General features: G+C 31.4%; 1 protein-coding gene across 1 annotated transcript in view; it reads right to left on the bottom strand.

Moving 5' to 3' along the window:
- The window catches only part of LOC149412836 (retinaldehyde-binding protein 1-like), an 87,562-nt gene extending 75,644 nt beyond the window's left edge, over positions 1-11,918 (bottom strand). Inside the window, exon 1 of the mRNA XM_089645571.1 lies at positions 11,691-11,918. The gene's annotated coding sequence lies outside the window, so the exon portion shown is untranslated. The remainder of the gene's footprint in view (positions 1-11,690) is intronic.
- Positions 11,919-12,278: the final 360 nt, after the last annotated feature.

Here is a 12,278-nt window from a genome sequence, read left to right as displayed (position 1 = left end):
CAAGAATTATTGAAGATCGTACACTAAAAACACGGCATAATGAAACACCGCAAGCATTATTGAAGATCACATACTATAAACACGGCATAGTGAAACACCGCAAGCATTACTGAAGATCATACACAATAAAGACGGCATAATGAAACACCGCAAGCATAATTGAAGATCATACACTATAAGTACTGCATACAATTCATACCTGCCGATGGGTACCTGCTTAAATAACGCACTTATGCATATATATTATTCGTATTCAGTGGTCGTGACAACCCAATTTATTTACATATGATTATGCTAGTGATGTTCATTTGTTTATTTTTTATAGAGAACTGCATCGCCACCAGGTGGGCACCTTTTAAAGCGAATTATAAATGGAGTGAAGTAAAGAATTAGTTGATTTGGGTCTAAAAAAGGTCACAATAAGAACTCTTAGGATGGTTGTTTCATAGAATTTGAACAATTCATCAAAAGATAAGTTTAAATAGTTTAAGAGATTTTTTATTTCAACAAAAAAAAAACATATCTGAATACTCCACTACCCAACATAAATACTCAACCGGAGCAATAAGCAAAAATATACTCGTTACTCCCAGGTTGAACACATATTTTGGACAGAGAAATATTAAATTCTATGCTACGAAATTATACAATGCTCTACCCAATCAAACAAAAAAATAACGGAAATGAATATATTTAAAACAAAAGTAAAAACTTGGCTGAGAGAACAAAGTGATATTAACATTATGAAGACGATGTAAAGACAACTTGAAACTAAATGCAAACGTTTTAAAAACTACAGACTGCCTCATAGCAGGAAACCCTAGTGAGGAGGATTGTGAAAAAAATAGAATTTAGACTTATATATTATAATTTATACTAACATCACGTACAAACTTTTTCATTGAAACTAATAAAAACAAATCAAAATTTAATTAAATTTCGGTAAAGTTTTATTCTAGTTCTGTTATTATTTCATCATGTGTCGGTTGTTTTACAGAACTTGAATACAAACTTTGAAATTTGATGAATATTTAAAATTTTGTGAATCAACCCGGCCTTACAATATTTATAATCAGAACAATATAATTCGCAAACCAAAAACAAGGGAAAATCGTGTTTTTATTTTAATTTCATTTTTTAACGCAGAAGTTTGATCATTGACGAATGAGGTTCATTGGTTTTGTCCTAGTTCAGCGCCATGTTAATAATCTTAATATTTTCATTATTAAGAAAAATAATAAATATTTGAATATTGTTGGGAAGACCACAGACAAGTATACGTTTGCCCTTTTGCTAGTTGGGAGCAGATCGGCGCATTCTGCGGGCTTCGCAAAGACGTAGACATATTTCACGGAAAAGATAAATCTTTTGAAAAATTACGTTTGTGCGTCTGTGTGTTACTTTTTTAATATTACCAATAGATTATCAAAAATAAAACCAAAGATATATCGACTATGGATACCTTTGGAAGTAAAAATCTCAAATTATAATGACATAATAATGGAGATATATGCTCGGATAAAACTTAATGATATGAAATTTTTTTTTTTTTTTAAAAAGAAAGACAAACATTCCCAGGTTACGAATAACCCAACAATGTTTGAAAATCTCCTACTACCACCACAGAAAGCCTCTTAATTTATTCAATACTAGTCAAATTGTTCGTTTTCTTGTTAAAAACGGGACTACAGATCTTTAACGAATAAATTGAAATCCAAATCCAAAAACAAAGTATCAGTCAAAAGCGAATGTTTTACGAGGACGGCGAAACACGTGTTCATACAAAAATTGACGTTGATATTGACGTACAAATTTTGTCATATTCAGCATGATATTTATTGTGAAAATAACAAGTGTTCTCGATATATTCTGAATGACTAATATTTTATCAGGAAATTGGCTTGCTATCACTTTTTTAACACGATCATTTTTCTCGGTGTATCTGCCTATTTTGCAAACGATAAAATAAAATAGGCACTTGTGATCCCATCAGCGTTTCTCAAAATAGATGGCGCATTAACCTGTTGCGACGAGTCGCACAATAGCTAAATATTTCGGTGAATCAGAAGAAAAATCGAATTATTACAAAAACCCCGACGTATCCAATGCCAATAAAACATTGAGAAGCACATATTTAAATCAAAAAATTACGTAAGATTAAAATTAAATTATCTCATATTAGTATTTTTTGTCAGCAGATCCGGTTTACAGAACTGTGTACACATACATATCTTTAGCGGCCGTTATATCGTAAAATAAATTTCACTTTTAACACATGAAAGTTAATATTAATTTTTACTGACTGTAATATCCACCGAAATTGCACTTTGCCCGGTTGAGTGGCCGGGTGGAAAAAGGTGTCCATTTGGTCGATAGCAACAGGTTGCAAAAAGTGGCACATCGTAAAAAGCCTCCCAAGTGCGAAGGCTGTACGATCAATAGAATCCACTTATATGAAGGATTTCAGCACTCAATGATAATTTTCATATGATTGTGTAATTATTAACACATGTATATTAATTGAAACGTGTAAATTATAATTCAGTAATAAGATACCTAATGATTAAAGCAGGTATTATTAAATGTATTATCATTTTACTTTTCACGATAGTATGACATTTTTTAAATACGTGTATTTGAAATTGATTTTGTTTTCGTGAGAGAATAAATGCAAATCTCGGAAGTAAAAACTAATCCACTTCCCGACATCCGATCAAGCTAAAACTCGGCAGACAGATTTGTTGTTGATGACAATGCATTCTATCAACTTTTCCACACGCATTTAATAAAAAAACAATTACATTATATTTAAAAATTTACATCATCTCGCTAATCTCCCATTAGGATGTGGCTTAGGTGTTAGCGATTTTCACATATTTTGGTCATTCCCTGGAGAGGAAGATTCAATCCTCAGCCAAATATAAAAAGTTTTTTAAAAACATTTTAAAAGTTCACAGCAGCCAGTTGGAAGGAAGATTCAATCCGCAGACAGTAAAAAAATATAGGATAACGAATAATAGAGATGGTGCAACTAGTTCGAAAATTGAAAATAGATACATTATAGTAAAAACCATATTTTTTGCAGGTTGTTTTTTTATAGGTATAAAGCTTTTGTTGTTAATTCAGAATTGACTCATATAATATTTTTTTTAATGATAAACTAATGCTTATAAGACAAGGTTTTTTATGCTTAGCACAAAGAATAACAAATTATTATAAGCAATAATTAGTTGCCTAAAATATCCATACAAATTGAAAATATCTCCCGCGTAAAAATACAAATCCCGTCGTCGGAATTTATTCATTCACTAAAAAAAACCTTGTATTATAAACATTAGTTTATCATTAAAATAATAATAATATTTGTAAGTCAAAATATTTCACAAAAAATGTAGATATAATATGTTTCGACGCCATCTAGTGGGAAATTTAGCACTAGCAAAGCCTTTCGTATAAAAATAAAGTTGGTTGTTTACAGGTGAAAAAATATAATAAGCAGTAATTGTTGATTTAAGTACTACTGCACATTAGTGATCTAGAGCACCTGATCGGGCATTAGAAAGTTCGGGTTCAATTCCCGTCGGAGGCATTTATTTTTACTCGGGAGATATTTTCTATTTGTATGGATATTTCAGGCGACTAATTATGACTTATATAATATTATAATTTTCGCATTGTACTAATTCCAATACTAGAAGGTTTATTGCAGTTAAGATAAGCCTAAAGAATTAGTGAGTATTTACAAATTTAACATTCAATTACATGTTATGTGAATTATCATTTTTTTATATTGATTTCAATGTAAAGCTCGTTGGAAAGATTGCTTCCGTCAAGATTGCTGTAATGACTGTATCAGATGAATATATTATTCAACGGACAATTAGATTGAGAACGATATTAGATGATGTAAGAATACCATCTGTCATCTGTAATAATACCAAATGTCAAGCATAGTCCAGTTTTATAGAACTTTAACACTTTCGAGAGAAATTGTAAAAGGTACCTAATTAATTATTAACTAAAAGTCGACTAAGGCAATGACGTAATTCCTTCGTCATTTACAAGACGTTTCTGACTCTGACTCTTGTGGATGGGACACCAGTGTTCTCCATAATCGATGATTTTTTTTAACGATTTTAACCCTTATGTACAAAAAAATTGAATGAAGAATAAGTTCAGATTCCCTTGCACTAAATATTGCTTTAGAAAATACATTTTATTTGCTGTATGAAGTTTCTTTGACGGCTTTGGAATAAATTATCTACGATTTTTTGGCGTGTAATTTTGTTTCAAGGTCACAGACGTCACCACAGACAACTGGTTAACCAATGAATCCTGAACGTATTTGGAGTAAGAAATAATGTAGATGGCATTTTGGTCTACAGTGATAATTTTCACCAAAATCATAAAAACACAGTAGGTATTAGAGAGTTAGAAAGAATTTTTTCCATTACCCAAAGAAAGTTTTGTTTCATTATGAAAAAAAAAATCAAAAATAAAAACAACTTCACCTGAGAATATTTAATTTACATGACCACACTGAGAAAACTTGCGGATATAAAATATTGCGAATTTATTAAAAATCTCTTAAAATTATTCGCATTCCTGTTAAAAACGGGACAGAAGGTCTTTAACTAATGAATTCACAGACTTCCTAATAAACTATCAGTAAAACCCGAATGTTATGTCAGAACACGTGTTCATAAGACGAATTCCAAACAAACTCATTTATCTACAGATCCACACACTCTTTTAACTTAAATTATTACCATATTGACATATTTAACTCGACTTTACGCGACATAAAACAAAAACTCAATAATCAACAAAACTCAAACTAGAAGTTCAATTCCTATATATTTCCGTCCTTTGCCTCTTAATCCTTATCCTATATTTCCCCCTCCTCCCCCCCACCCTCATTTATTTTAATATTTTCTAACTAAACAAGAAATTAATTTAAGAGAACATCTCTATGCCATTGTACACCATTGTAACACCATTAACTATTCATCAGTGGAAAGTTCATAATTGGCATAATTAATAATATTATTATTGTATCATTATATAATTAAAGATTTGCTGTCAACTTTTCCAAATAAATAAATAAATAAAAATTATAATATTTTCGCATTTTATCATTTTATAATAACAGGATATAAAGCAGCTGCATGAACATGGACACGTGTTCCGATATATTATGAAAGTACTAATAATAGTTTACTAGGAAATTGCCCGCTATCACCTTAACAGGATTTTAATAAATCTGCAATACTCATTTTACTCCGTGCAATTATATTTTAAGGTACGTCCCTTAAACCCCTGTTTATCTACAGTATAGCGTATGTGAGGTGATGTAGTAAAATATATATATAAATGAAAAATGTTCGTTTGTTCAAAATGTTAAATCTCTGAAAGTTCTTCATTGATTGCTTTGTAATGTTGACACAACATTGCATTCGAATACGCCTGTGTTTTTATATACCTATATCATATAGATGTCATCTGAGAAAAAAAACATAAAAACAAAACGCTCGATTGTTTTTCTATCTGCACATACAGAATGAGCCACAGCACATGTGGCGAGGTACAGCTAGTTAATTATAAAAATGATGAAAAATTGATATTTTATTATTAAATTGACTAAGTTATTGGAAACTCATATTGGGAGAAAAAATGTATTTACACTATAAGTTATCTCCAGATTATTTAGCACGGTAAAATTGTGTTAGATATGAATTATATTTCGACAGCAAGGCAGTGCTTGCAGTTCTCACTGTGATTTTTTCTGTATGCAACTGCCTTGGTGTATAGCATTTTAGAAATTTTTGATGTCATTATTATTAAATCTTATCATTTATTTATAATGATAGCAATATTTTAATTGGATACTCACTCACTAACACACACACTGGTAAATGTATAGACAAATGCGTGTTTCGTTTTTCACCATAAAACAAATCTGATATGAAGTAGTGATCTAATACAAACGAAATTTTCTGAGTTTTCTTTTTTGAATTTTGTAGCGTATTTTTTATTAATTAGTTCCGAAATCTTTGCATCTTGAAAATTCATAATCTTTTCCTTTAACAAACGCATATTGTTTTTATATTCGAGAAGTGATTTAAATATTATGATTGTCTCAAGGATGTACAATAATTGTAGAGGCTTCGTAAACATTGCATCACGAAAATATTATACACGATTTTCTAGCTAGCACTAGGTTACATATTATTGACATCAGAGTGATGAATCGTGTTGCGTTTCCTTCATTTCGGACAACCTTGCAATGTCCATCATCAGAGCAATAGAATTCAAGGCTGTCCCTATCGCTGGCTCAAAGAGGAAGCGCAAAACAATTCAACAACCGGGGAGTAAAAAAAATATTTTTGTTCAAAAAATGCGTAGATGACGCACTTGAAAGAACAGCGTCGCGCGGAGCGTTCGTATATTTTCGTCTCTTTTTCGCATAGTAAGCTATCACACACATTGCGATGTATTTAAGTATGTAATACATTGACAACGTACAAGAAGACAACTGAGTAATGCTAATTTTTTAAAAATCTCTTCAAACTATTGATAAACTTTTAGTAAATTTCCAATATATCCGAACACGTGTTCACGCACCTGCGTTTGCATTTTTATGAACATATGTTTTGAAATCGTATTTTACTAAAAGTTTATCGTGAAACCTATCAATTCATTTGTTAAGTGCCTGCAATCCCGTTTTTGCATTTTTGGAAAAAACATCATTTTTATGGGCATAAATTTAGAATTCGAATGACGTTTTCTCGGAAACTATGTCGCCGAACGGAATGAAATTTCGGATTCGTTCTCAAAACTATGGCTTGAAAAGGAATCAATACCAAAATCTAAAAAATTTTGCGTTTATTGAAAAATTATCATTTTTATGGGCATAAATTTCGACTTGGGTTCGAACTTTTGGATTACGAATAGATTCTTAATAAATTAGCAATACTATTTTTTTTCGTGGGTAATGAGAAAAAATTATCCATACAAAAAGATAATAGTCTATAACATCCAAATAACCTTTCGACCTTTTCCATCCCTAAAGCTTTAGCTTATTCTTTCACAGCATTGAAAAATAAAATTTAAAAAAAAGTTAACAGCCTTACGAACACCACTTTTTTAAACTGGCACAATTTGCGAGTGGACTTAACACGATGTTTAACTGCCCAAAGAACTCATATTTAAAAAACTGAGCAAAAAATGCCCCTGAGCCGATAATTCAACACAAACATATTTTTTTTCTTTTTATTATTTCTATTTTTATCGAATCAAATGAATAGTAATATTATTATTGATTATATTATTAAAAAAATAATGGAACAAGTTTTTAACAACATGTTAAATTTTAACCGAGACGGGGTGATTTTTGATTTTTTAAATATTTTTTATCATGGATATTGACTTAAAAAAAGGTTTTTATCTCGGGCGAAGCCGGTATTTATGTTTTGATCCATGTTAGATTTTTAAATGTACAAACATTACTAAATTAGGTATATATAAAGCAAAATGTTAATTTCGTTTTAAAATACGCATCCAAACGTAAAAAATGAGATTTACAAAACATAAATTATGTACTTACCTACCAGTAAATATTTTTTTAAATATTTTATTTTATTAACTCCATGTCATCGTTGGAGATGCTGTGTGGAGGGTTTAAGTGATGAGAAAATGGAGTGACCATGGGTCTTAAAGAGACCCATGGTGTGGGAGGGAGGAAACACGGACGACATCAAATCGTTTCACAGCTCAGCTGTTGAACTCAAGAACGACCCGTGTTCATGTGACAAATTCAATGTTAACCTTGCACAAATGTTGGACGCATGTTTTGCGTGTTCGGAGCATCTGCCATTGAAACACCGAAGGAGTGACAAGGATTGCCATTTACGTAAAATTTGAACACTCCCTAACAGGAAAAATAATACACAAGGCCAGTGTAAGCATAATAAACAAAATTAAGAAATGGAAACTTAGTTTGGAGATGTAGAATGGATGGGCAGAGAAAGGAGCTGTAAGGGAACTCATGATTCGTAGGTTAATTAAAATAAGAAGTCAGTAATATCCTGAGATTGCACGGAACAATCAACATAATCAATTAGGTTGATACTTGAGTCAGGTCACATTTAGAATCAATATATAACAGTTATTTATTTTTCAGAATGCTTGCGGTTACAAATTACCTGACAATATTTGAATTATTTTTATACTTTCATCATAATAAGCGAACAATTTTGTTTGGAGGGCTTAGCTAAGTAGAGGGTTGAACTCGCGACGTCTAGAGGAAGCGGATAATCGTAATATTACATTAATAATATATTCACGAGACGATGTACTATTGTTTATTTGATACTGACATGTACCCGGCATTGCTAGGGGTTGTGAATGGTTTAGAGTAAGGTTTTGAGGTTGTGAATATTGAAACCAAACATATTTTTTTAAGACTTGATTGCAGTACATCGACTTTTTTCTACATTCTAACCGCATAATCTGCATGTATTATATATATAAACCTTCCGGAAGAAATTCTACAAATGACAGTAAAACCCCTATCAAAATCCGTTGTGCAGTTTAGAAGAACCAAGCGCTCAAACAGACAGATGCGGATGCCGACTTTAATGTACACTATTTAGAGATTTTGTAAGAAACAAATAGCTTATACATAGAATACAAAGATAAGTTTCTAATGCTAAAGTTGCTTGGAGATGTAGTTTTATTATGTCTCAAAACTAATTTTAGGTAAGGGGGATATGAAGAGGAATGTAGGATAAGGATAGGAGATGTTCTCGATACATTTCATACTCACGTATTAATTCCCCGCCTACCTAATTTCTACCAATTTATAATAAGTTTCTCGTAGTAAGCGTTCAAAGATGGTTTGAAATGGAGATTAGAGGGAGCGCGTATTAAAAAAAACTATTGTAATTAAATATTTAATAAAACACGGCTCGTTTGAAACAGAGTAAAAATCTCTTGACAAATGCTTTGGTTGCATTTAAATAACAAAACAAAACGTGTTCTTAATAATTTTCGGAGCTTACTTTGCGTTTTTTTTTTATCGAGGCAATTTCATATAATTAACGTTTCGGCATAAGAAATGTATAGACATTTACTTCAAAAATTACATTTTTATTTTGTAACTTAAAACTTAAAGAGTTATCGAGAAACTTGTTATAAATCGGTAGAAATTGAGTATGCGGGGGGTTAAGTAATATGGTTTTTTGGGTGACCGGATAAATCATCAAAATGATATTTCATCTCATCTTTAAAAAGTTATATAAAGTCATGGAAAGTGATAAAACAAAAACTTTATTAACTGGGTTAAGTAGGTTAGGTTATTTTTTTTCATCGTTTCTAATAACTTTATATCACTTTTTAAAGGTGTGTTGAATTGTCACTGTGTTGAGTTATCATGGAACCGGTTTTTTGTTATTGGCGCGCTTCATCTACGGATTCGTATTTACATATCTCCCTTTCAAACCATCTTCTTATTTTGATTTGTTTTTGGGGTATTATGCCGTGTTGCGCTACCTCCGTCTTTAGCCAACGTTTCGTACAGCATCGCAGTGTCCATCATCTGGGCAGATGTGTAATGATCTTCAAAAATAACATAATAATTACTTAAAAAAGTTAACGAGAAACTTGTTATAAATCGTTAGAAATTGGGAATGCGGGGGCTTAAATAATTGCTACATAATTTATTTTGAAACATCTATCCCGGGCATAAACTAAATTAGACAAATCAATGATCCCGGGTTATAATTTTAAAATGCACATCCCGATATTTTTTGTTGAAACTTTAAAAATAAGTAGAGATACCTATATAATATTATTTTAAAATTCTAATTCTATGAATTACGTAATTTTTTTTAACGGGTACCTACTAGTCAGATATTTCGAATATTGCTGATCCATAATTTGCTTTTTGGTCGTCTGATCAATTGATAACGATGAAAAATTTGCAAGGTTGTTCACTTTCAGCAATTTATTAATGAGAACGAATTGATTTATTTAATGCGCCGTGTTATTATAATGAGATATAAATCGGAATAAGAAACAATGAAGTGTGTGTAAATATTCATTTTTTGCTTCAATGCCATCGAAGAATACACCTATAAGTAAGTACTGTTGATTTTTCACCGTTGTTGAACATCGTGTGATTTTTATCCACCATTTCTGGGAATCAATCTTTCTTGTGGTTTATTGTCAATTATTTCTAAGATATATTATAGTGGAATGGAATTGCGTTTGTTATCGATGTAATTGCTATATTTTACTACTGTCAATTACTGTAATATAAGAAATAAACGTTGATTGCATTTTTAAACGTTAATGTAAGTAGGTAGGTACCTACAGCCTTTAATAATTTTTGCCTTAAATTTTTTTTCTGACGCAGCAAAACCTTTCAAACGCTGACCTCTGGCGCGATGTAAACGTGACAGTTTTTTTCTGTCTCGACTTCACTGGTCGATTTTTTTCTGTCTAGACTTCACTGGCCGACTATTTTCTGTCTAGACTTCACTGTTCGACAATTTTCTGTCTGGACTTCACTGATCGACTATTTTTAATTCTTGGCGTTATTTTAGAAAGAAATATCCAAATGGAATATATTAATATTGTTAAAAACGTCTGGTCTTCACTGGTCGACTGTTTTTTGTCTAGACTTCACTGGTCGAATATTTTCTCTCTAGACTTCACTGGTCGACTATTTTCTATCTAGACTTCACTGATCGACTATTTTCAACTCTTGGCGTTATTTTAGAAAGAAATATCTAGATGGAATAGATTATTATTGTTAAAAAGGTCTGGTCTTCACTGGTCGACTGTTTTCTGTCTAGACTTCACTGGTCGACTTTTTTTTTGTCTAGACTTCACTGGTCGACTGTTTTCTGTCTAGACTTCACTGGTCGACAATTTTCTGTCTAGACTTCACTGGTCGACTATTTTCTATTTAGACTTCAGAGATCGACTATTTTCGACTCTTGACGTTATTTTAGAAAGAAATTTCCAAAAGGAATAGATTAATATTGTTAAAAAGGTATTTAAAAAAATTTAACTTTTGAATAAAGTAATAACATAAACGTATGTCCGGTCCGTGGCTGAGTTGGCATCGCGTTTGGTTCCCACCCAGAAGTAGTGTATTCAATTCCTCGGCTGGCTAAGTCCTCCATCACAACACAAGCAATATTTACCGCTTACTGTGATAATGAAAGTAGGAGATTTTCAAACATTTTTAGGTTATTCGTAACCCAAGAATGTCAGCATTTCTTTTTTTTAATGTATATATATTATATCACCACTTCATATCAACCACAGTCTAAAAAGATCATGTTAGATATATCAAAAATGTATTTGTAACAAGATTTGATAAATGTCATTCTCTCGAGTGCATAATTATTTATATTTATCAAAGACCATCGTTTTCGTAATAGGTATCCACCCAATAATTTCATACGTCTATCATGAAAATGTGAGTGAGAAAAAATGAAAAGAAAAATTACGAAATAATTATTACATAAAAATTCCAATACCTATGGAATACCTGTTTTCTACAACATCGTACCATATTACATCCGCCTCATAAAAATACAAACCAGAGTGTCGATCGACCAGTTAGAAATTATATAAAATTAATTAATAATCATAAATTTACATGAGTCAGTACTTACAATTCAGCTGTATAAAAGATAACTAGCACAATCCAAATAGTATTGCACTTAAGTCACGTTTACAAAACCATTTAAATTTATAACTAAATTAGAACTTTAATAATTCGAAACTTTTTTTTAAATTTTCGTTTTTTTGTTCTTTATTCAAACACGAAGAGAAACCGCGAAGCACCTGCGCACTGGCGAAAGAAAGTGTTAGGAAAATCGGTCGGCGCGTCCGGCTGGTGCGCAGCACTAACTTCAACTGAGCTGTCGCTGAATTAGAAAATTCAACGCGGTGTAATGACAGCTCGGGCAATATGGCGGACGTTCGTGTCGGCTTTTTCCCGCAAATGTTACAGAGGCGAATTGGGAAATCAGAGAGGAAATGAGGTCTTAATGATAATTGCGCTAAGATTGTTTTTATTTGACTTGATACACGATTTCGGCAAACAAAAATGCAAGGCTGCATGGATTGAATAATATGATATCATCATACTTAAATATTTTTTTTTTTACGCAATGAAGTTAAGATTTGAAGAATGAAGAAAAATTAAAATAGTTACATTCTTCGAAGGTAATTTTTTTAATTTAGTTTTTTTTAAATAC

Source organism: Hesperophylax consimilis, chromosome 22, assembly GCF_061612785.1.
Source record: "Hesperophylax consimilis isolate HC1 chromosome 22, BYU_Hcon_1.0, whole genome shotgun sequence".
NCBI lineage: Eukaryota > Metazoa > Arthropoda > Insecta > Trichoptera > Limnephilidae > Hesperophylax > Hesperophylax consimilis.
The sequence above is the reverse complement of the archived record's forward strand: the minus strand, read 5'-3'. Positions and strand labels throughout refer to the sequence as shown.